This window comes from Elephas maximus, chromosome 13 (assembly GCF_024166365.1).
Source record: "Elephas maximus indicus isolate mEleMax1 chromosome 13, mEleMax1 primary haplotype, whole genome shotgun sequence".
In the NCBI taxonomy this organism is placed as follows: domain Eukaryota; kingdom Metazoa; phylum Chordata; class Mammalia; order Proboscidea; family Elephantidae; genus Elephas; species Elephas maximus.
Genome location: NC_064831.1, coordinates 54,499,411 through 54,523,978, shown reverse-complemented (window position 1 = coordinate 54,523,978; position 24,568 = coordinate 54,499,411). Strand labels below are relative to the sequence as shown.

The window sequence follows — 24,568 nt, the reverse complement described above, 5'->3', positions numbered from 1 at the left end:
ATACATAGGGCAAAAATAACAAGTACAAGGAGAAATTTAGAAATCCATCATTATATCAGGAGTTTTTAACACAAAATATTTAGAAAGGATCCAGAAGATTTGAATGACGCCGTGAACAAACTTGAGCTACTGGATGAATGTAGAACACTGTACTTAAATTTTGAAGACTCAGTCCCATACAGTTGCGGCTCTATGTAGTACTTTGTGGAATCTGAAATTTCTGATCATGCGACAGCTAATTTGTTGTTCTTAGCTGCTGTTGGATTGGCCCTTGACTCATGGTGACCCCATGATACCATTGTGGCCCATAGGGTTTTCATTGGCCGATTTTTTGGAAGTAGATCACCAGATCTTTCTCCCTAGTTTGTCCTAGTCTGAAAGGGCCACTTAGCACTTTCAGCATCATAGCACACGCAAGCTTCTACTGACAGGTGAGTAGTGACTGCTCCTGAAGTGCATTGGTTGGGAATTGAATCTGGGTCTTCCACATGGAAGGTGGATTTGGGGTAGGGTCCCCAAATTTTTATTTTTAAACAAATTCCTGAGTGATGCCGATGCTACTGGCTTTGGAACCATGGTTTGAGGACCACTGTCCTAGAGGCTGCATTCTCTTGACTGTGTGACTCTGCTGCTGTAAAGATTACAGCCTAGAAAACCCTATGGGGTAACAGTCAACTATCAAATGGGCTACATTTGCCCAAACGCGAAGATGAGAAGGCAAGGAGGGGCAGGGAGACTGGAGGGATGGAAACAAAGAAGGCAGGGTGAAGATGGGGAGAGTGCAGACACATTGTGGGGATAGCAGCCAATGTCATGGAACAATTTGTGTATGAATTTTTGAATGGGAAACTGATCTGCTGTGTAAACTCTGCCCTAAAACACAACAAAATGCTCAAAAAAAAAAAAAAAAAAAGCCCTATGGGGCAGGTCTGCTCTGTCATGTGGGGTCACTATGTGTTGAAAATCAACTCGATGGCCCCTCATAACAGTTGCACATGGTAGTTCTTTCGTTCAAGATTATTTAAAAATATATTTCTGATATTCCTGATGTTGTAGGGAATAGAATGGATTCTTTCTCTAATGATAGAATCTGTGAATATTATGTCCTTTACTTTGGACAAGAATTCTGAACATAGTGACATAAATAAGTATTGATTCGAATACAAGTTGCATTTATACTGACTGTGGTAGATTTCCTGGATTTAAAGCAAATCTAAAAGGAAGAAAAGAAAGGTAGTATGTAGAGTGTGGCTTGTGGGTTTTGAGTATATTGTGGTTTTGTTGTTTTATAATTTTCTTGTACAGGCAGTCCCTAGATTATGAAGGAGTTCTGTTCCTATGTCTGCCTTTAAGTCGAAATTGTATGTAAGTCGAGACGGTTAGGTACAATTCATGTCTGACATCAGTTATTTAAATTTTTGCCTTAGTATGTAATGTACCTAAAAAAATTAAACACTTCTAGATACACTAAACCATCTTTAACATAATGGTTAATAATAATAATGTTTTGACGCGTGTTGCAAAGTAGCACCCATTTGTTATTACAAACCATTTATATGTACTTTGAATTTTTAATACAATAGGCTTTACAGGGATTAGATTGTAACTATAGGTTGTAAGTAAGTCAGACGTTCGTAACCTGGGCACTGCCTGTATTTAGAATGAGTAGTGAGATGGTGAATGTTGTTGTCCTTGTCGTATGCTGTCGAGTCCACTTCAACTCATACCCATTGCTGTCCAGTCAATTCCAACGCATAGCAACCCTGTATGACAGAGTAGAACTGCCCCATAAGTTTTCGTGAGCGGTAATCGTTACGTAAGCAGATTGCCAGGTCTTATTCTCCTGCAGAGCCACTGGTAAGTTCGAACCATCAACCTTTTGAGTAGCAGCCAAGCACTTAACCATTGCGCCACCAGGGAATTGAGAGTATACTTGTTAAGTAGATTCTAGTTAATTGAAAATAATCAATTTGATTTGTCATTAATTTACTGTGCTCTCTTTTGGGTATATCACTTGATACTACAGGTACGTAGACAGCAGTTTCTGGTCCCAAAGAGTTCCACAGTCTAATTTGGTAGGCAGACAAGTGTAAAATAGCCAGAATCAATTAGTATAGTGATTGATGGATATATGAATTAAGGGTGATGTCATTTATTTATGCATCATAAATTTATTGGCCAGTGAACAAATCAGTCTTAGAAGAAATGCAACCAGAATGCTCCTTTGAAATGAAGATGGTAAGACTTAAGCTTGCTTACTTTGGACACATCATCAGGAAAGGCCCAATTCGCTACAAAAGGACATCCAAAAACCACACAAATTCCGACTCATAGCAACCCAATAGAACAGAATAGAACTGCCCCACAGGGTTTCCAAAGCTGTAAATCTTTGCAGAAACAGACTGCCACCTCTTTCTCCCGTGGAGTGGCTGGTGGATTCAAACTGCTGACCTTTTGGTTGGCAGCCTACCATTTTAACCACTGTACTGCCAGGGCACCTCAGATAAAGACATCATGTTTGGTGATGCACAGGGTCAGTGAAAATAAGGGATAGCTTCAATGAGATGGATTGACACAACAGGACTGGACAGTGTTTCATTCAGTTGTAAATATAAGGTCACTATGAGTTGGAGCTGACTCAACAACGACTGCCAACAAGTATGTGTCAGGCCCATTGTGGACACTTGGAGGTATAGTGACAAGCAAGAAAGACTTGCTCCTACCTTGAAAAAGCTTACAGGCAGGGGCAGGTTGTAAGTAGCTTGTCTTTTCTCCCTATCTGTAAGTTTCTAAAGTGAAGTAACTAAGACAAGACAAGGGAGTCTACAAGTTGGTTTTCAGCATAGGAGGAACTCAAATCACAATGTAGTTTGTGTGACAATCTAATACTTTCTTAAAAAAAAAAGTATCAATAAAAGAGGCTAAAATTCTAACTTTTCCCATCAACATCAGAGGGACTCTTTACTACTGAACTTGTGTGATAGGGTGTTTTTAGGTAATAATTTCATGAGACCTTACTTATTAAAGCTTGAAAATTCATATGCTCAATCATAAGGTAAATATTTATGGAGGAAGCATGCTGGCTTTTTGGGGTGGGAGGTAGGTAGGGATGAGGCAGCTAATGAAGACAAGGCTGTAATTATTCGGGACTTTGACCAAGGCTGCCTGTTGGCCTCCTGTAGCCAGTTATGCTGACTGTGCCTCAGTTACCAAATTGCAGTTATCAAAGCCCTTATTTAAAAATAAAAATAAAAATTCTAAGAAAAATGAAGATTAAAGATCCTCATGGTTCTTTTGTCAGTGAGGTGTTTCTGGCTTTTCAGCACTGGCTTCTTCATGATATGCTGCTCAGTGAAATTTACTTTCTTTTTAGCATAGATTGGCTTGAAAGCAATTTTTTTGTGATGTAGAAGAAGAAAACCCTTTTACCAGGTATTTTGCCTGTAAGCCTGTGTTGGGTTGTCCATAGAGGATTTGTTCTGAAATAGCAGGTGGAGGAATTTGATACAAATTTTTGTTTTCTTTATAGATTATCTTAAGCAGCATTTGTAATATTAGCCAATAATCTGAATCTTTGTATTAACTTTTCTGGAAATACCAGTAGGGAAACCAAAGATGCAAATAATATTGAGATCTCTAGGCTTATTCTAAATTAGAGAAAACCAGAGAATTCTAGGAGTGAATTTTTTTTCCTTCTTACATCAATTTAAGCCTGAAAAGAGAGGAATTTTAACTACTGTCATCTACAGTAGGTGAAAGATTTCAGTAGTTCAAGCTTTGCTGGTTTCATTGCTTTCGTTTTAAATTAAAGCTCTCTGGCTGAAATGCTTTTAGAAAATAGTACTCTTTTGTTTTTACTTCTAGGATGTACATGTTAGGATTTCTTTATTCCCCTCCTCCCAGGTAATTTTAGTTCATTTTTAAAGCTGAATCTATAATCTTTGAAAGTAAAGATGAATTTCCTAGCCCTATATTTTTATAGTAGCTATTATACTAAAATTTAAAAGCTCTGTAATTAACATAAATTGGTTGATCAGAAGAACTGGTTTTATTGTCTGTAAGTTTAATATATAAGTTGATAATTTTAACAGAATTTTAAAAAAACATAAAAGTAAAATCTTTGTTTTCATGACCATATTAAAAATATTTTCTATTTGCAATCTGTAACTTAAAACACAGTAAAACTTTGTCTTGGTCTGTGTATAGGTTTTGCAGGAACACAAGTAAATGTTCTGGAATTCCTATTCTTTGTATTGTTATCCATAATTTGTTAATGTCCACACAGTTGAATGTCCTTGCATAGTCAATAAAACACAGGTTGTGCATATCAAAAAAAAACAAAAAACAAAAAACTGAGACACATGTGTTCTCCTTCATGCTGAATGAGGTGAGGTGTGATGTGACACGATGAGACACGACATGATGTATGTAAGAGCTTTGGAATCACCCATGTCTGAGTTCGAATTCTCTCTACCACTTGTTTGCTGAATAACCCAAAACCAAACTAGACTCGTTGCCACTGAGTCAATTCCAACTCATAGGAACCCTATAGGACAGGGTAGAGCTGTCCCATAGAGTTTCCAAGGAGTAGCTGGTGGATTTGAACTGCTGACCTTTTGGTTAGAGCCGATCTCTTAACCACTGTGCAAATTACTTAATGGCTCTAAGCCTTATTTTCCTATTGGTGAAGTGAGAATAATAATATATATTCTATAGGATAGGTTTAAACTGTATAACCTAGGTGAAGTGTCTTGTACACTATACTACCTGGTATACAGTAGGCACTCAAAAGGTTGTTGCTGTTATCACTGTAGAGTCAGAGATGCAAATTAAAACCTAGTTAAAGTTACGACAGTTAAAGGTATGTATAATTAACGGTGCTTTCAAAATATTTAAAGTGGCTATGAACCTTGTTCTCTTCAGTTTTAAATAATTTGTCACAGAAACGGTTAGATCATTCTTTATTATTCTAGGACTATAGGGTTTTTCTTTTTTTTAATTTTTATTGTGCTTTAAGTGAAAGTTTACAAATTAAGTCAGTCTCTCATATAAAAATTTATATATACCTTGCTATATACTTCTGGTTGCTCTCCCCCTGGTAAGACACCACACTCCTTCCCTCCAACCCTGTATTTTCATGTCCATTCAGCCAGCTTCTGTCCCCCTCTACCTTCCCATCTCCCCTCCAGACGGGAGCTGCCCGCATAGCCTCATGTGTCTGCTTGATCCAAGAAGCTCACTCCTCAACCAGTATCATTTTCTGTCTCATAGTCCTGTCCAATTCCTGTCTGAAGAGTTGACTTTGGGAATGGTTCCTGTCTTGGGCTAACAGAAGGTCTAGGGGCCGTGACCTCCAGGGTCCTTTTAGTCTCACTCAGACCATTAAGTCTGATCTTTTTACGAGAATTTGGGGTTTGCATCCCACTGTTCTCCTCCTTCAGGGGTTCTCTGTTGTGTTCTTTGTCAGGGCAGTCATAGATTGTAGCTGGGCACCATCTAGTTCTTCTGGTCGCAGACTGATGTAGTCTCTGGTTTATGTGGCCCTTTCTGTCTCTTGGGCTCATAATTACCTTGTGTCTTTGGTATTTTTCATTCTCCTTTGCTCTAGGTAGGTTGAGACCAGTTGATGCATCTTAGATGGTCACTTGCTAGCATTTAAGACCCTAGACACCACTCTCCAAAGTGGGATGCAGAGTGTTTTCTTAGTAGATTTTATTATGCCAATTGACCTAGATGTCCCCTGAAACCATGGTTCCCAAACCCCAACCCGTGCTACGCTGGCCTTCGAAGCGTTCAGTTTATTCAGGAAACTTCTTTGCTTTTGGTTTAGTCCAGTTGTGCTGACCTCTCCTGTATTCTGTGTTGTCTTTCCTTTGACCTAAAATAGTTCTTGTCTACTATCTAATTAGTGAATACCCTATATGGTTTTTCTTGGTGTGAGGAAACCCATTATGGTGTGAAAATAATGCAGTACCAACAGTTTTTTTTTTTTTCTTCTTAACAGTTGTCAGGGTACATGCATTGTTTTTAGGCTTGAGCTCCCACATCTACCAACTCCAGTTGATGGTATTCAGAGCTATCTTTACTGAAAATAGTGAAAAATGAAGCTGAACATATACATTTCTAGAATTCAAATAGAAACCTGCTATGCTGTTTCTGACTGGGATAACGTAACTGTAGCCATATCTAAGTGACAGTAAAATATCATTGAATACCACTTGGATTCATGTTGTCCCATGAAATAAATACTTTTGTTTTATTACTATTTGCTTGTAGAAAATGATTATAGGAAAAACTGTGTCCACTGTTCCAAATATCACAAAAATTGAAAGGACCAAGAGAATCCTATATTAAATCATTAAAAATTGTGTTTAGATGCTTTTATGTATTCAAAAGCTACCATACCTAACACATATTATAGAGCATTGGACTATATAATAATGAATTTTACTTTACATATTAATTCACCAGCGTCCTATTGACAAAACTTGCATATACTTATGCATGAAAATGTACTCATATTTCATAAAATAATAGATTTTCTTGTGGTAATCTGCATTTATTGCATAGTAAAGAAGAAACATTGAAGAAATTGAATATGGTTACCTACTTTATAATCTTAAACTACAATATTATGCTGTTTTAGGGTGATCATTTGTTTCTCTTCCTGTAGGTCTGGGCTATCAGTCCAAACTGGTTGCCGTCGAGTAGATTTTGGCTCATGGTGTCCCTGTGTATGTCAGAGAAAAACTATTCTTGATAGTGTTTTTAGTGGTTAATTGTTTGGAAATAGATTGCCACGCCTTTCTTCCGAGGTGCCTCTGGGCAGGCTTGAACCTCCAGCCTTTGGGTTAGCAGCTGAGGGCCTAAACTCTTTGCACCACCCAGTTGTTGTTGTTGTTAGGTACCGTCAAGTCAGTTCCGACTCATAGTGACCCTGTGTATATCAGAACCAGACACTACCCGGTCCTGCGCCATCCCCACAATTGTTATGCTTAAGGCCATTGTTGCACCCACTGTGTCAGTCCATCTCATTGAGGGTCTTCCTCTTTTTTGCTGATGCTCTACTTTATCAAGCACAATGTCTTTCTTCAGGGACTGATCCCTTCTGACAACATGTCCAAAGTATGTGAGACATAGTCTCGCCGTGCTTGCTTCAAAGGAGCATTCTGGTTTCCAAGACAAGACCCTGGGACTCCGGTAATCAGTATAATGTTTGTAAAAGCACTGAGGTGTGGGTCATGGGCTCTTGAGCCAGACTGCCTGAATAACGTGGCTCCACTGCTTCCTAGTTTTGTGATCTTTGGCAGCTGACTTGGTTTCCTCATCTGTGTAACGAGAATGATAGTAAAACTATTACTATCTCAAAGGGTTATGTAGGATTTAATGAATTATTTAAAGCATTTGAAGAGTACCTGGCACATAAGGGCTCAGTACATTTTAGATGTTATAGTTGTCACTGCTATACAGTATAACAAATGACTTATCAAAGTGAACCCTTTATTTAAAAAATGAACTACTTTGGTTTTTCATTATGTCCTGTGAAGTGTATGCAGAGATTTAACATGATTTGCTGAGTAAAAAAGTGGCTTTGCATTAAGAGTTCTAGGGGGACTTTATTTTTTTTGCTTTTCCATGTAAGCTATAAAGTGAGAGGATAAGCAGATACTGTCCCTTTGAAGGAAGTGGGGGAGTACATATAACTTTAAACATTGTAATCACAAGGGTGAGATTGCTTATATGTTTAAGTATAGTCAACAATTAGTAAATAATTCTTTGAGACTGGACAAAGTTAAATTAAAACAGAGTAGTACTTGTACTCAGCATTGTTGCAGAGTTTCAACAGTAGCCCTTTAAGTTATCAATAAATACCCACACAGTGGAACAGGGATGACTCATTCATGACAAAAGCAAGAGGAAGATAAGTGTAGTGCATTTTATATCGCCACAATTAAAGTGAGCCCTGGCTTCAACTTTGGAGTAACTGAATTTAGAAACTTGGTTTGCATGTACAAAGTGAGAGAATAGTATCTGTAGTACAAAACTATAGGCTAGTTTGTACAGAAAACCAAGAATAAGAAATCTGAAGATAGGAACATTTATGATCCAAGAGAGGAGAAAAACATATTATAGAATAAGAATTTCAGAAGGTTAAAGACATTTACTACTTAGCATAGTTTAGTTGAGAAAAAGGTATGAAAGTGTAATGAAAGGTAATGTTACCTAAGATTTAATTAGGGCATAGGAGATGTACTTGTGAGATCTGTTGTCAATAACTCACTGAGAAATATAGGAAAAGAATTCAGTCTTTATGTCCCAAATAATTACAACTCCAATTCTTCTCCTTCCGCATCACCCCACTCACTGCTTTGCTTACTTAAGGAAAGCTTAATGATATGATCATTTCATAATTGGAAGACTTTACCAATATTAGTGTTAGGTCTTTGACTAGATATCTTTAAATGAATAGAAATTTGCAGTGTCTGTGGGTTTAACCTAGCTCAGTATCAGAAGTAGCTGTATTCATTATCAGCCATGGGCTGTGGTAATACTATATTATATACCATAGCCATTTTCCATTATAAAATCAGCTGTTTGTAATGTAAATGTTTGCATTAGCTCAATGTGGGAGATACTTTTATTTTGAATGGTATTCCTTAGAATTATACATTAAAGTGTTCTTATTTGAATTCGAAATTGAGAAATGGGAATTTTTCCTTAAATAAACAGAAATGAATTAAATTTATCTGCTTAAGGAGTACAATTAAGGAAATTAGCTCTGGTTAACAATACTGACAATCTCTGATATGCAGACAACACAACCTTGCTTGATGAAAGCAAAGAGGACTTGGAGCACTTACTGGTGAAGATCAGAGTCTACAGCCTTCAATACGGATTATACTTCAACATAAAGAAGACAAAAATCTTCACAACTGGACGAATAAGCAACATCATGATAAATGAAGAAAAGATTGAGGTTGTCAAGAATTTCATTTTACTTGGATCCACAATCACTGCCTTTGGAAGCAGCAGCCGGGAAATCAAGCGACATATTGCATCGGGCATATCTGCTGCACAAGATGTCTTTAAAATGTTAAAGATATCACTTTGAGGACTAAGGTGCACCAGACCCAAACCAGAGTATTTTCAAAAGCCTCATACACATGCGAAAGCTGGACAGTGAATACAGAAGACTGAGGAAGAATTGATGCCTTTGAATTATGGTGTTGGTGAAGAATACTGAATATACCATGGATTGCCAGAAGAATGGACAGGTCTCTCTTGGAAGAAGTACAGCCAGAACGCAATTTAGAAGCAAGGATAGCAAGATATTCTCTCATGTACTTTGGACATGTTATCAGGAGGGACCAATCCCTGGAGAAGGACATCATGCTTGGTGTCCTTAGAGATCACATGCTGATCAGAAATGTCATAGCTAAAACCTTTTTCCCAATCTGTTGGTAATCTTTTTACTCTTTTGGTGAAGTCTTTGGATGAGCATAGGTGTTTGATTTTTAGGAGCTCCCAGTTATCTAGTATCTCTTCTGCATTGTTAGTAATGTTTTGTATACTGTTTATGTCATATATTAGGGCTCCTAGCATTGTCCCTATTTTTTCTTCCATGATGTTCATCGTTTTAGATTTTATATTTTGGTCTTTGATCCATTTTGAGTTTGCTTTTGTGCATGGTGTGAGGTATGGGTCTTGTTTCATTTTTTTGCAGATGGATATCCAGTTATGCCAGCACCATTTGTTAAAAGACTGTATTTTCCCCACTTAACTGACTTTGGGCCTTTGTCAAATATCAACTGCTCATATGTGGATGGATTTATGTCTGGATTCTCAATCCTGTTCCATTGGTCTATGTATCTGTTGTTGTTCCAGTACCAGGCTGTTTTGACTACTGTGGAGGTATAATAGGTTCTAAAATCAGGTAGAGTGAGGCCTCCCACTTCGTTCTTCTTTTTCAGTAATGCTTTGCTTATCCGGAGCCTCTTTCCCTTCCAGATGAAGTTGGTGATTTGTTTCTCCATCGCATTAAAAAATGTCGTTGGAATTTGGATCAGAATTGTATTCTATCTATAGATTGCTTTTGGTAGACCAGACATTTTTACAATGTTAAGTCTTCCTGTCCATGAACATGGAATGTTTTTCCACTTATGTAGGTCCCTTTTGGTTTCTTACAGTAGTGTTTTGTAGTTTTCTTTGTATAAGTCTTTTACATCTCTGGTAAGATTTATTCCGAAGTTATTTTTATCTTTTTGGGGGCTACTGTAAATAGTATTGATTTGGTAATTTCCTCTTCGATGTTTTTTTTGTTGGTGTAGAGGAATCCAGCCAATTTTTATATGTTTATCTTGTACCCTGATACTCTGCTGAACTCTTTTCTTAGTTTCAGTAGTTTTCTTGAGGATTCTTTAGGGTTTTCTGTGTACAAGATCATGTCATCTGCAAACAGAGATACTTTTACTTCTTCCTTGCCAATCTGGATGCCGTTTATTTCTTTATCTAGCGTAATTTCTCTGGCTAGGACCTCCAGCACAATGTTGAATAAGAGTGGTGATAAAGGGCATCCTTGTCTGGTTCCCAATCCCAAGGGGAGTGCTTTCAGACCCTCTCCATTTAAGATGATGTTGGCTATTGGCTTTGTATAAATGCCCTTTATTATGTTGAGGGATTTTCCTTCTATTCCTCTTTTGCTAAGAGTTTTTATCATGAATAGGTGTTGAACTTTGTCAAATGCCTTTTCTGCATCAATTGATAAAATCATGTGATTCTCGTCTTTTATTTATATGATGGATTACATTAATTGTTTTTCTAATGTTGAACCATCCCTGCTCACTTTTAATACCGAGTATTGTTTTTATTGCTGGGATGAACAAAATACCTTTTATTTTAAAGAGGGTATTTTTCTTGTTTTTTGAGTTCTCGTCCTTGTTTTTGGTAAATAAAGTAGCCATATTTCACTTTTAAGAACTTTAGACCAGAGATTGTAAACTGGTGACTTGCACAGTGTTTAAAATTTTTAAAACTTTATTGCCAGCATTTAAAAATGGAGAGATTTTATTAAAAATCCAGTGTTTAGCAACTCCTGAGCAATCATTGAGCTAGCGACATTGAGGCTGTAATCTTATATGGCAGAACTCAGCAGGATCTGACATAGAGTTGTGCTCTTTAGATGGGATACCCACTGTTCACTCCACAGCCATACACCTTCCCAGCGGCCTTCACTAGTTTACATTCTGTATCTAGTCCTCAGCATTTGAGTTGCAACCTTACCGTTAATGAGTTTGTTTCTTGATACATGCTGGTTTGGGTGGAATTGTCTTGAAAATGAAAAAAGTTTCTGATGTACTTAGGTCATCACTCCACTTTCTTTATCGCTCTTTCTTTTTTTTTCCTCCCCTTAAGTCTTTTAAACAAGTACTCTTTGTGGTGCAGTGGTTAAGAGCTCAGCTACTAGCCAAAAGGTCAACAGTTCAAATCCACCAGCCACTCCTTGGAAACCCTACGGGGCAGTTCTACTCTGCCCTGTATGGTCGCTATGAGTTGGAATTGACTGGATGGCAGCGAATTTGCTTTTGTTTTTTATTTCCGTTTTATGCTTTTATTTATTCAACTGAAAGGTATTACATTTTGTCTGTAATGTTAGTACAAGGAAGTAAGCATAATTAATTAAGCTAATTTTGAAACAAGCTTAAAATAATCTAAAATCCAAAGAAGTATTGCTACCTTCAAGTAATCACCTCAAGAAGCCACTTATTCTAAAGGCGTCACTCAGAACATTTTTTGGGGGGAAAAAAATGATGGCATATTTCTTTTGAATATTCTCAGGGATGTCAGGTTTTTATCCTTGGAGAGTAACTACACTTTAGTGGAAGCTGAAAGGTATATACAATTTGACAAGTCAATCGAATGTAACAAATTCGATTTTATGAAGGAGCAAAAAGTCATTCAGCTCAAAGCCTAATGGATGAGGATCTGGATGAAACCAGGCATATGTTTGTTCAAAAGTAGGTAGTTCTCCAGGAAAGGAGGTATTAGAAACGTAGACTTATACTCATCAGCCCCTCAACCTTACCTATTCCCCCCGCCAAGAATATAGTATATGAAATTAATGAAAACATAGAGCAAAAGTTCCAAAGAATACTCCACCAGAGTTAAGAAAATCAGAAAACAGTCCTATTTTCATGTCACAGATTTTAAGGAATGCCTTTTGGGTCCAGTATAATTTGGACCAGATTGAAAGAAAATCAGTTGCAACTAACCTTTCCAGAAGGATCACACACTGTTGTGAGAATCATGGAAAGAAAGCTTGAAAACCCTAACAGATGACAGGAAGAAGAAAGTCAGTTGGGTACATGGTTCGGTTATGTTTTGAGGCCACAATAGCAGGGCTGATGAAGAAGCTATGTATGATTTATTTACAGTATTTATTTCTTTTTTCTTTTTTGTGATAAAAGCTCATAATACCATAGTTGGCTCACTTCTAAATGGAAGAAGTCCCCACTGAACTTAGATGGATGAGATTTAGAGGTGAGGTGTAGAGGCAGGAGAAGTGGGTAACAGTTTCATAAGATTCTTTTCTTCACTCTATAGCAGTTGCTCAAGGCCCTAGCTCCCTACCCATCCCTGTAAGGTAACAAAATGAATGAACCAGTTAGAGACACTGATGAGATAACTCTTTGTCAGGTAAATAGACTCAAGAAAAATCAATTGTACTAATTGTGGGCTAAAGCTAGACCCAGGTTGAAGTCTCCCGATTACAAAATTATTTTTAAAGCACAGTTAATGCACTTTAATTGGATGAATTGCATGGTATGTGAAATACATCTCAATAAAGCTGTTAAAAACAAACAAACAATGAGACCCCACAGAGAAATTTTGCCACAAAGGGAAACAAACTTCTAAGTTACTCATGGGAGGAAGAATCAGGCTCCCTAGCAAAGAGTTTGTGGACATATCTTAAAGTCATACACTTTTTTTTTTTATTGTTTCAGGAGGACAGTTGTGAGTGCAGTACGCTTTGACTCAATGGGGCTGAATGGGTGAGTAAGCGAGTGTACAAGCAGGGTCCTTGGTAAATGTGGCCGAAGAGAGAGAGAGCTCAGGCTTTGAATTCCTGACTGGGTTTGACTGTGTGACCTAGGCAATGAATCTAGCCTCTCTGAGCCTCCATTTCATCACCTGTGAATATCCTCATCTAAGAAAAGGCAGGTAAGTCCAGGTTAACTCCACTGATTAGGTCACACGTCACCCAAAGTCATTTTAAAGATTTAAGTTTCTTTTATAAACCGAAACCTTCCCCTTCTTTAAATATTAAAATGGCTTCTCGCTTTTTAGGTAAAGTTCTGAATGATGGTCTCCTGATTCCTCTCCACCTTGTACACTGTGATTCCCAACCTCGCTGACCATCTTTCACCAAGAGTCTTTCTTTACAGGCTGTTCCCTCTATCTGGAGGCTCTGTTCTTAGCCCTTGACAAGGTTAGCTCCTCTCATGCTTCAGAACACAACTTAAATGTGGCTTCTAATAAGGCCTTAACCACCCTCTATCCAAAACTCTTCTGTCTTCTTCCATAACCTTTATTTTGGCACATCTTTGTTTCCTTTGTAGCATGGTACCAATTTGTAGTTTTTTTATTTGGTTGGTTGGTTGTCTGAGACTATAAACTCTGTGAGCAAGTTCACTGTTATACCCCCAGTGACTAGCCCAGTATTAGGTACATAGGAGACATTCACTAAATATTTATTGTTTGAATTAAAAACCCCACTTTAAATAAATATATTCATCACCACTTTGCTGTCGACTCAACTGCATGTGAGTCTGAGTAGAACTGTGCTCCACAGGATTTTCAATGTGGCTAATTTTTCAAAAGTAGATGCCAGTCATTCTTCCAAGGTACTTCTGGGTGGACTTGAACCTCCAACCTCCCATCCGGTTAACAGTTTGCAACACCCAGGGACTCCTTGAATCAATATAGGTGCTTTTAATAATTGAAACTCCTTCCGTAATTGTTTTAATCCCTTAAGGTTCATTTATGTGGAAAAAATATTTAAGAAAGTGTGTGTTATATATATATATTTTTTTCACAGTTCTTTAAATCTTTTTTTTTTTCCCCCCACTAAAAAGATGGTAAGTTTCAAGCATATCCCTTTTCCCATTGGAGAAGGTGAATAAAATGGAAGGAAGCAAGTTTGGTGGCAGGTCTGAAAAATGCAGATTTCTTGCCTTAGAATTTTAACCTCACCAATTTCTGCATGGCCTCAAAAAATGTATAGGAGCTAAATATTAATAATACCAGAGAAGCTCCCAGATAAGAATAATCAGAATTGGGTTTAAAACAAAGCCAGTTTCTTTGGTCATTGGTTTTTGCCTTCTGATGTCCTCTAATGCTACCTAAAGACGGCAAAAAATTAGGTGGGACTTTTCTAATGACCGGTGATTTTTCTATAGTGTAACACATTGCAAATAATATGGCCAGATGTAATTGTTACAGTATTCGTGATTATTATGTTTTTCCTTCTCCTTAGAATGATGGCAAGAATTATGATCTCTGGGGTTTGGGTTTTTCAACTTTGTTAAATCTGTTTACTGGTTGAAAACCAAGATTGCAGCCTCATCCGAACCAAGATTGCAACCTCACCCATTCATTTCTGTATTCATTTATTCACTGAATATTTGAGGACATGTTATACTAGGCCCTATGAATAAAATGGTAAATGAGCATCAGTTCTTCCTTCACAGAGCTGTTGACTATACACACGAATAAACAAGCTTTCACAGAGCTGATTATGCATGTGAACAAGCAGTTACAGTGCACTGCGATGAGTGCTGTGATCGAGTGCTAAAGGAGTATGTAAGAGGGGCATATGTAACCCAGAATTCAGGAATCAAGTACAGTTTTCCAGCAAAAAAGACATTTAAGGTAAAAGTGAAAGACCAGCATTAATTAACATGATGAAGAACAGAGATAAAAGAGTAATCCAGACAGAGAGCCCTTTGGAGAAATGGAAGTAAGGTGGGTGTTCAGGAACATACAGTGTAAGGTGAAGATTGAACAAAAATGAAGCCAGAGAGGTAAGCAGGTACCAGGTCATACAGGACCTTAAACCCTGTAAAGAATTTTCTTTTTTTTCCCAACTGCAGTGGGAAACCATTAGAGACTTTGAGTTGGAAGGTGGCATAATCAGACTTGTATTTTAGAGAGTTACCTTTGGCTATAGTGGCGCATGAATTGGTGTGTAAAGGTAAGGGAGTTGAGGGGAGAAACCTGGAAGCAGGGAAACCAGTTAAAAGATTCTGTTACCATCCCAGTGGAAAAATGGTTCCTTTCCCATGAAGATGGAGAGAAGTTTGTAGATTTGAGTGTTAAGTGCTCAAATGGACACTTTCCCTGTGGTTTGGGTTACTGGATAGATAGTGGTATTGTTCACCGAGATAACCCTAGAGAAGAAGGGAAGTTTTAGATTATATTAGGGAGTGGGCTGGGAGAAGTGGAAGCCAAGAGGAGAAGATGAGTTCATTTAGGACTGTTCAATTTGATGTGTCTGTAAGCTGTCTAGTTAGAAAAATTAAATGTACTCCTGACTATATAGATCTGAACCTCAGCAGAGTGTAATAGCTGCACATGCAAATTAGTTTTCGTCAGCATGTCACTGAACATATGAGATGGGTGCTTAGAACAGTACGCGCACGGTCTAGAAACTGTGCCTTTTGCATCCCAAAATCAAACCCATTGCCTTCGAGCTGATTCTGACTTATGGTGACCCCATGTGTTTCAGAATAGAACTGTGCCTCACAGGCTTTTCAATGGCTGTCCCTAGGTCGTGCAAAGGGTTAAGCATTAGGCTACTAACCGAAAGGTTGGCACCTTGGAAGAAAGACCCGGAAATCAACTTCCAGAAGGTCACAGCTATTGGAAAAGACTCTATCAGTAGTATATAAATTCCTGTTGTAGCACGCAATCACTAGCATTGAGTATATTATCCTTTTTAAAAAGTTTGTGATTTGATGGCTGACAAGAGTACCCTCTTATGTGAATATCTTTGAAGGATTGTTTTAAAATGAAGTGTTAATTTTAGGGCTTGATATAAGTAGGGATGTGTAACCATGTATATTATTATGTAAGCAGTTGATGAGCAACTTATTTTGTTTTCATTTTAAAATAATTTTTTATTCAATGTTCAGTTTTGCTATCTTTGAACTGAGTTCTCTGGGATTTTCTTCCTTCTCCTCCTTGAATTTGCCATGCTTTGTGCTTTTGGTGAAAATGTAAACTGAATTCTCTATTGTTTTCAACCCACTTGTCTTTTTTGGTGTTCTTCAGTTGTCCAATTCTGACTCATTGTTTTTCACCAAATATCTGATGAATGTCTACTATATACAAAACAGACACTGTTCTTCCACTGAGGATACTCAATAAAAGAGGCAGAATCCCTGCTTTCAAGGAACATACATTTCTGAAGAAGGGGTTAGAGATCAGGAAAAAGGAGATAAAAAGTAGGAATGAGTGGGAGTTGCCCTTTGCCAAGATGGGAAAGATTGTGGGTGAGCAGGTTGGAGGGGAAAATCAAGGGTGTGGTATTATATTGCATTTGAGATTGCTGGTAGATAGCCTAGTGGAACTGATGAATTCAGAGTAGTATATTATTACAAATCTGAAGTTTAGGGGAGAGACTGAGGCTAGAGGTTAAAATTTTGACGTCTCTGGTGTACAGATGGTACTTACAGCCATGGGTTTGGGCTCAAAATGGAAAAGAGTTATGAGGATTAAGCCCTCGGGCCCTCCAACATTTAGAGTTAGGGAGCTGAAAAGGGCTAGCAAAGGAGACAGAAGGATCAGCCTGAGAAGCTGAGAACTGAGAGAGAGTGTGGCTCTGAGGCCAGATGAGCAAAGTATTTTAAGAATGGAAGGAGCAACTCCATCAAACATTGTTGAGAGGTCAAATAAAGCCAGGACTGAGAATGACTGTTGGATTTACCAACATAGAGGTCACTGGTGACCTCGAGAAAAGTTTCAGGGTATCAGGGCAAAGGTTTAAATGAAGTGAGTTCAAGAAAGAACAGGGGAAGAGAGAACAGAGATCAAGTGTATATATAGATAACTTTTAAAGCAGTTTTGCTCTAAAGGAGAGCAGAGAAATGGTACAGTAGCTAAGGGGGTTGTGAGAGTTGAAGGCTTGCTAATAATTGAGAATAAACAGATTGTTTTTATGCTGAAAGAAATTAACCAATAGAGAAGAGAAAATTTGAAAGGATCTAGCACACAGGTAGAAGAGAGGGTAGGCCTTAGCTAGGAGCCTGGACAGTTTATGCATTTTAATAGAATAAGCAGAACAATAACACCTTTATACACAGGCAAGCAAGGTCCCTGCCCTGGCACCTGGACTTAGGGGGCCCCACTCTAGCCTTTTCTGACTGTGTCCCTGTATCTGGATCTGCTCTAGGTGTCTGAGATCTGGAATTTTCCTGGCCATAGAGCCCTAGACCCATTTCTAGGGCCTGGAATATTTACCTGACTGGTGGTATAGGACAGAATGTGGGAGGGAAAGAGGCGGAGATAGGCAGGAGACTGGCTTTACCTGTATCATATTTTGGCTTGGAACTCCAAGTAATTTGAGACTTCTAAATTTGAACCTAGCATTCTAGGTTTTTATGAAAAAGTATTTGTCAAGGTAGGGCAGAACAGATTTAACAGTTTTTTGGCTTAATTTATACCTTTTTACTACTTACATGTATGATATGTGGGCTTCCATTTGTATTCTTGCCCTGAATCCCATAAATTTTAAGGGCAGGCCTGAGGCAGATTCTGTGGGTCCTGGTACTGGTCTAGCTGTCTGGGTAGATTTGATGGTGGTGAAGCATGATGAGGTTTCTGGATCTTCTTAGGAATAGAGCCCTGTCCTGAGTTCCAGGACCCCCATTCCAGTAAACCCCCCTGCTAGTGAGGTTCCTATGAGTTGTTTGCCCTCTGCACCTTTGCACATAGCACATACCATGGTCACTAAATGTTTATTAAATGATTAAATGAATACTGGGGAACCCCTTACCATCAATAATGCCATTGGTTATTGCTGTATTCTTACTAATAGGTCACATCTCATGCATGTTAATGCCTGTAGAGATAGACCAATGTTTTAACTTGGGTCATTGTAATTAGAGCTGCTGGCTACCTTCCTTAGGAATCTGTCTTACCTGTGCATGGCTCAGCACCTCTGACTGAATTCCAACTACCTTCTTCCTTTTGATTCTTCACAGCTGTAGGTAACAGCATGCTCCACGGGCCCAGCCTGTAGAAGGAGTATGTAAGGGAAACCCATTTACAGACCTTTCCTCACAGTGGAAATCAGTGGAAGGAAAGAGGCTGCCCCTTTTCTATTTTATCTGTTTTGCAGCTAAGAAAATAAAGAACTTGTTTAAAATTGAAATTTGTTATGTTCTTCCCAGTGATTTAAATTTTACCTTTGAAAATTGTTTGGTCCAGTACTACATTATATTTAATAATACTTTACATTTGTTTTCTGCTTAATACCACTTGCACTTTGTACACAGTACAATGGATGTACTCTGACATCCATTATCTCTTATGATTCTCAGTTCACCCTGATAAGAACAGTATTCTATAAATGATTATGTTAAGATAGAGAGGTTCAGTAATTATTTAGAGATTTGAAGTTCTGTCTGTCATTCATGGTGTTTATAGATGAAATTTTCAGAATAAATTTGTATATTTTAGTAAAATATGGACAACAAAAAATTTCCATTTTAACCATTTTTAAGGGTATAATTCCGTGACATTAATACATTCACCATGCTGTGCAGCCATCACTACTGTCTATTTCTAAAAGGTTTTTCTCGCCCGAGCAGAAACTCAGTGCCTCATAAGCAGCAACTCCCTATTCCTTCCTCCCATCCTCAGCCCCTGGAAACCGCCGGTAAACCTTGGTCTCTCTGCATTTGCCTGTTCTAGATGTTTCATGTCAGTGGGGTCGTACAGTATTTGTCATTTTGTGCCTGATTTATTTCACTTAGCATAATGTTTTCATGGTTCAACTATGTTGTAGCATGTATCAGAACTTCATTTCTCTTTATGGGTGAATAATATCCTATCGTATGAATATACAAGGAGCCCTGGTGGCACAGTGGTTAAAGCTCTCGGCTGCTAACCAAGAGGTTGGCAATTCAAACCCACCAGCTGCTTCACTGGGAAAAGATGTGGCAGTCTGCTTCCGTAAAGATTTACGGCCTTGGAAACCCTGTGGGGCAGTTCCACTCTGTCCTACAGGGTCACTGTGAGACTGAATCGACTCATGGGCATTGAGTTCGGTTTTTTTGGTGGATGTGAATATACCACATTTTGCTTATCCATTCATCTGTTGATGGACACTTGGGTTGTTTCTACCTTTTGGCTATTATGACTTGTGCTGCAAACTCTGAGTCCCTGCTTTCAAGTCTTTGGGGGTATATGCCTAGGAGTGGAAGTGCTGGGTTACGTGGTAGCGTTATGTTTAACTTTCTGAGGAAACGTCAACCTGTTTTCTACAGCAGCTGTACCATTTTATAATCCCACCAGCAATGGAGGAGGGTTCCAATTTCTTTGCATCCTTGCCAACACTTGTTACATTAACCCTTTTTCTGGTAATCACCATCCTAGCAGGTGTCAGGTGATAGAAGAGCTTTAAAAAATAATATTAATTCACGTATCTTACTTGGGTAATGTTGGAAGTATCTGCAATCTTCAGAATTATTCAGAATCTATTCTGTTTCAAAGGAGCAAGTTTTGGCGTCATTTAGAGCTCTTGTGACACTGTGGTTAAGCTCCGTGGCTAGCCAAAAAGGTCAGCAGTTTGATTCCACCAGCTGCTCCTTAGAAACCCTATGGGCAGTTCTACTCTGTCCTATAGGGTTCCTATGAATTGACTTGACAGCAATGGGTTTTTTTTTTCTTTGTTAACAATATTATTTTTAGCTAATAATATTGTTTAGATACTATATTAGGTTGAATTTTTCCATTTGTTTAATTTCCTGGTTTTATAAATTGGCAGTGAGAATACTATAATTTTTAATTTGGCTTATGGGATATTTCCGATAGGATTTTCTTCCTTAAATTTGAATCGTAATAGCTACATGTCATAGAAAAGCCATTTTATATGGTTTCAGGCCACCGTGGTCATTGTATATGAACTAAAGAGATATTTTAAAAAATCAGAAATCTGAAACTTACAGTCGCGATTATCCTAGTAATAGTAATTACTAAAGGAAGCCAGTATGGGGCAGTGGTAATTCAGTGGTAGAAACCTTGTCTCCATGTGAAAGACCCGGGTTTGATTCTCTGCCAGTGTATCTCATGCACAGCCACTTCCCACCTGTCAGTGGAGGCTTTCATGCCGCTGTGATGTTGAATAGGTTTCATTGGAGCTTCCAGACTAAGACAGACTAGGAAGAAAGGTCTGGCAAAAAAATCAGCCAGTTGAAGACATATGGATCACAGTAGTTTGATCCCCAGCTGATCATGGGAGTGGCACAGGACTGGGCAATGTTTCATTCTGTTTGCATGGGGTCACAATGAGTTGGGGGTCAATTTGATGGCAGCCAACAACAACAGCAAGGAAGCTAATAAGTTTTTATAAAATCAAGAAATGGAAAGTTGTTTTCTTGTAGGACTTTTGATTATGTGTTTAGCTCATCTTTAAAGTCCCATGGTCCTGTTTTGTTATGCAGTCTGTTACTCTGGGAGTGGATATGGATATATACGTACCCACAAACATTTTAATGTTTGCTTGTGTCTAGTTGATGAGACTAGTTTTTAATTTCTAACAAGTGGATCACAATTATAGTTCTTTGCTCATTTGGTTGTAGTGACAGAAAAATGGTGACTGAAAGATACTTTAGGTATGCCACACTCATATGGCTTGGCATGTTTTTTTTAATGGTAATATTTTTTCTAGGTGGGAGAGAATCAAGAATGTGAGGTCCTGAAGGGCTGAAAATTGTCAGATGGGAATAGACTGATGAGCAGTGGGAGAATGGAGTGGTGAGAATGAGGGGCATTAATAATTGCAGTCTGTGGGAAGGAGAAACCGTAATAGTACCAAAACCTGTAAACACTGTCCTTCCCTTTAACAGTAGTACTCACACAGTGTGTTTTGGCTAAAATAAATCAATTTCAATAACTTCTTAAGTTAATTAAAGTGTAGTTCTTATTTCGTATTTTTTAAGCTAAAATTAGTTATTTAGTCTTTTATTTGTACTTAAATTGTTTGATCGTTTTAGACACACACACACACACACACACACACAATTTTTGCTGAATGTTTACTGAGTACCTACCTTGGGTGTGATTCTGTTCTTGAAATTTATCCTGTTTTCTAAACATCAGGGTAGGCTTTGATCTCATTCTTTGAGGAAACAGTGGCATGACAGATATTGTTGCACACACTCTTTGTTGGCATGCCAAATAAGGGGAGGTTTGCTGGGGACTTCTGGGAAGAATTTTCTTTCTAGCCCACAAGCAGAAGTACATAAGGAGAAAGACTTTTGCTCTTGGCTTTTCTGTTGTGGACACTGGTGTGTGATGAGATACCTGAAGCGGGAACTTGTGACCAAGAGTCAGCAAGCATGAGGACCAGAGCCAACATGTGGTAGATAAAGGGGTAGTAGAAGAGAAAGAGCCTGGGCCACTCTGGAGTTCTTATAAAGTTAAACATACACTTACTATATGATCCAGCAGTCCTGTCCTTTAAACAGTGTCATCGTAAGTTCCATCGGAAGAGAGAGATTTAGAAGCTTTACAGTCTCTCTTGCTATCAACAAAGGCTCAGCTTGTTTTGACTTTAAAATTTAAATATTTATGGGCCTTATTTTTGACAAAGCCAACATACACAAATTATACAAATGGCAAATCAGTGATTTATTTGCTACTTCGCAGTTGGATTCATAGCTATAATTCTCTAGATATTTTCTCTGATGCTTTTATAATATGACTTGATTTTTTTTAACTTCCTACAACTTCTCAATGCTATTACATAAAGCGGTATATTCACTAAAGTGAATATTCATTCATGATAGAATACCACTCTCTCTCACAAAATATCCATTAGTTCATGTACAGAGAATGACCTTGGGCCAGATCAACTACTGATTTTAACCCAGCATACCATTTCTTTTATATGTTACATCAGGATTGTAGTTACTGGAAATACAAATTACCCCCATTTCTGTTTGATGGACTGCTATAAGACAGCTGTCTATGAAGGAAAACTTTTCATTGATCACTCTAAAGTAAACCGGGAAGATTTGACATCAGCCTCCGCCTACAATTGGTGAATTAGATATGTTGTTTTGCTATTAGCAATAATTTTTTAATCTGCTGGGGGGCGGGGGCTAGAGAGAAAACTCTTGTAATTTCCCAGTCAAGAAAGCCATGTGTATATTTTAAAGAACTCCTACAATTCAACAACAAAAAGACAACAGAGTTAAAAATATGAACAAAAGACTGGAATAGACTTTCCACCAAAGAAGATATATGAATGGTCAATAAGCACATGAAAAGATGGTCAGCATCATTAATCATTAGGGAAATGCAAATCAAAACCACATGAGATAGCGCTTCACACACATCAGGATGATGATTATGTAAACAAAAATTAAATTAGTGTTGGGAAGGATGTGGAGAAATTGGAACCCTCGTTCATTGCTGGTGAGCATGTAAAATAATGCAGCCTCTTAAGAAAATGGTTTGATGGTGCCTTAAAAAGTTAACATAGAATTACCTTATGATCCAACAATTCTACTGCTAGGCATATACTCAAAAGAATTGAAAACAAGGACTCTAACAGATAATTGTACACCAGTGTTCATAGCAGCATCATTCACAATAACCAAAAGGTGGAAACAAACCAAGCTGCCGTCAACAGATGCATTGGTAAAGAAAATTTGGTACATTCACACAATGGCATATTTTCCAGCCATAAAGAGGAATGAAATTCTGGTGCATGCTACAACATGGATGAATCTTGAAAACATTATGCTAAGCGCAATAAGTCAGATAGACGCAAAAGGATAAATATTGTAAGATTCCTCTTACATTTAAATATCTGGTATAGGCATATTCATAGAGACAGAAAGTAGATTTAGAGGTTACCAGGACCTTCATGGGTAGGGATGGAGAGTTGTTGTTTAAATAGGTTCAGAGTGATTAAAAAGCTTCGGAAATAGTAGTGATGATTACGAAAAAGGAAAACGTAAGCAAGGAAGAAAGCCCTTTGTATAAATCTGTTTTAAATGGGGTTTCATTGATAGAGTGCTATCTTCTGGGAAAGTTAAAACCAGTTCCAGGAAAAAAGTGTAACTTTTTTAAGAAAATGAATTTTCTTAAAATTTTAAGATATCTAAGAACATGTAAAGTTGTACTTTTTCAAATATCTCTTCTTCTAATTCAGGCATGCCCAAGTTGATAGAAATTACTAGAATTGGGGCTTCTTAAGGAATTTGCCTGGTATGACTTTAAAATTCAAATGTGTATTCGTTATAACATGTAACATGTTTAATAAATAATTTACAAGTCATTGCCAAATATTTTATTCATCATCAAAATAAACATCTACTTACTACATTTGTACAGTTTATCTCCTTTCTCCGTATGTACTGAAAGAAAAAGAGTAGAAATGATATAAACACATGGGTTGTCTATTTTTTATATCCTTGGAAGCTTTTTTTTTTAAGGTTAATGTATACTTAATGTTTACTTTGAGTATTCTCTTTGACCTGATCTTCAGCTAACTTTTTGCATATTATCTACTAATAACTGTAAATAAGCCATTTAGTGTCCTTGTCACATGGAAGTCCTTACTCATCTGTATCTTAACATTCATGAATTTAAATGAACTAATAACTAGTTTCTTACTTGATGAACTGTAGGAGTTCTTAGTGTTCATTAGGGTTCTGCTTATTTTATTACTTTGTATAAATACTGGTTTATGTCACCGGGAATCTGTTTGCCCATTGTTAAGCAGGACTATCATAAATATTACTCGGTGTTTATTAAATACCAACTATGTGACCACCAGCCATTCCACGGAAGATAGATGTGGCAATCTGCTTCCATAAAGATTTACAGCCTTGGAAACCCTATGGGGCAGTTATATCCTGTCCTGTAAAGTCATTAAGAGTCCAAATCGACTGACGGCAATGAGATTTTTTGGGGGGGGATTTTTTTTGAGATTTTTTTTGGCAAGAAACAAATGAGATATGACAAGATTTCTAACCTCAAAGACTTATAATCGAATTAGATATTAGAGTACATAGAATAATCTGGTACATGGTCAGAGGCAGATGAGTGGTGCAGACAGTGGTGTTCCAAGTGTTTATGATTAATTGGTTGTGAAACGTTTCACAAAGGACATAGGATATGAAGCCTTAAATGCAGACAGAAGGGTTAGCAGGCCATTCTAGGTATAAGAACTAAGACTTGGATGCTTCTTGTAGTCATATAGTAGTTTTTTAATGCGTGAGTTTAAATAGAAAGCTGATACAGAAGAACCTCAAATGACAAGCAAAGTGTTTGT

At 37.8% G+C, this 24,568-nt stretch overlaps 1 protein-coding gene across 6 annotated transcripts in view; it reads left to right on the top strand.

The window, feature by feature from the left end:
• Positions 1–24,568, top strand: part of CSNK1G1 (casein kinase 1 gamma 1) — a 159,547-nt gene that overhangs the window by 31,472 nt on the left and 103,507 nt on the right. For 5 of the 6 annotated variants that reach the window (XM_049905179.1, XM_049905178.1, XM_049905177.1 and 2 more), the window contains exon 2: positions 13,002–13,049. The exons of the other annotated variant lie outside the window; for it this stretch is intronic. The gene's annotated coding sequence lies outside the window, so the exon portion shown is untranslated. The remainder of the gene's footprint in view (positions 1–13,001; positions 13,050–24,568) is intronic. 6 annotated transcript variants of the gene reach the window in all.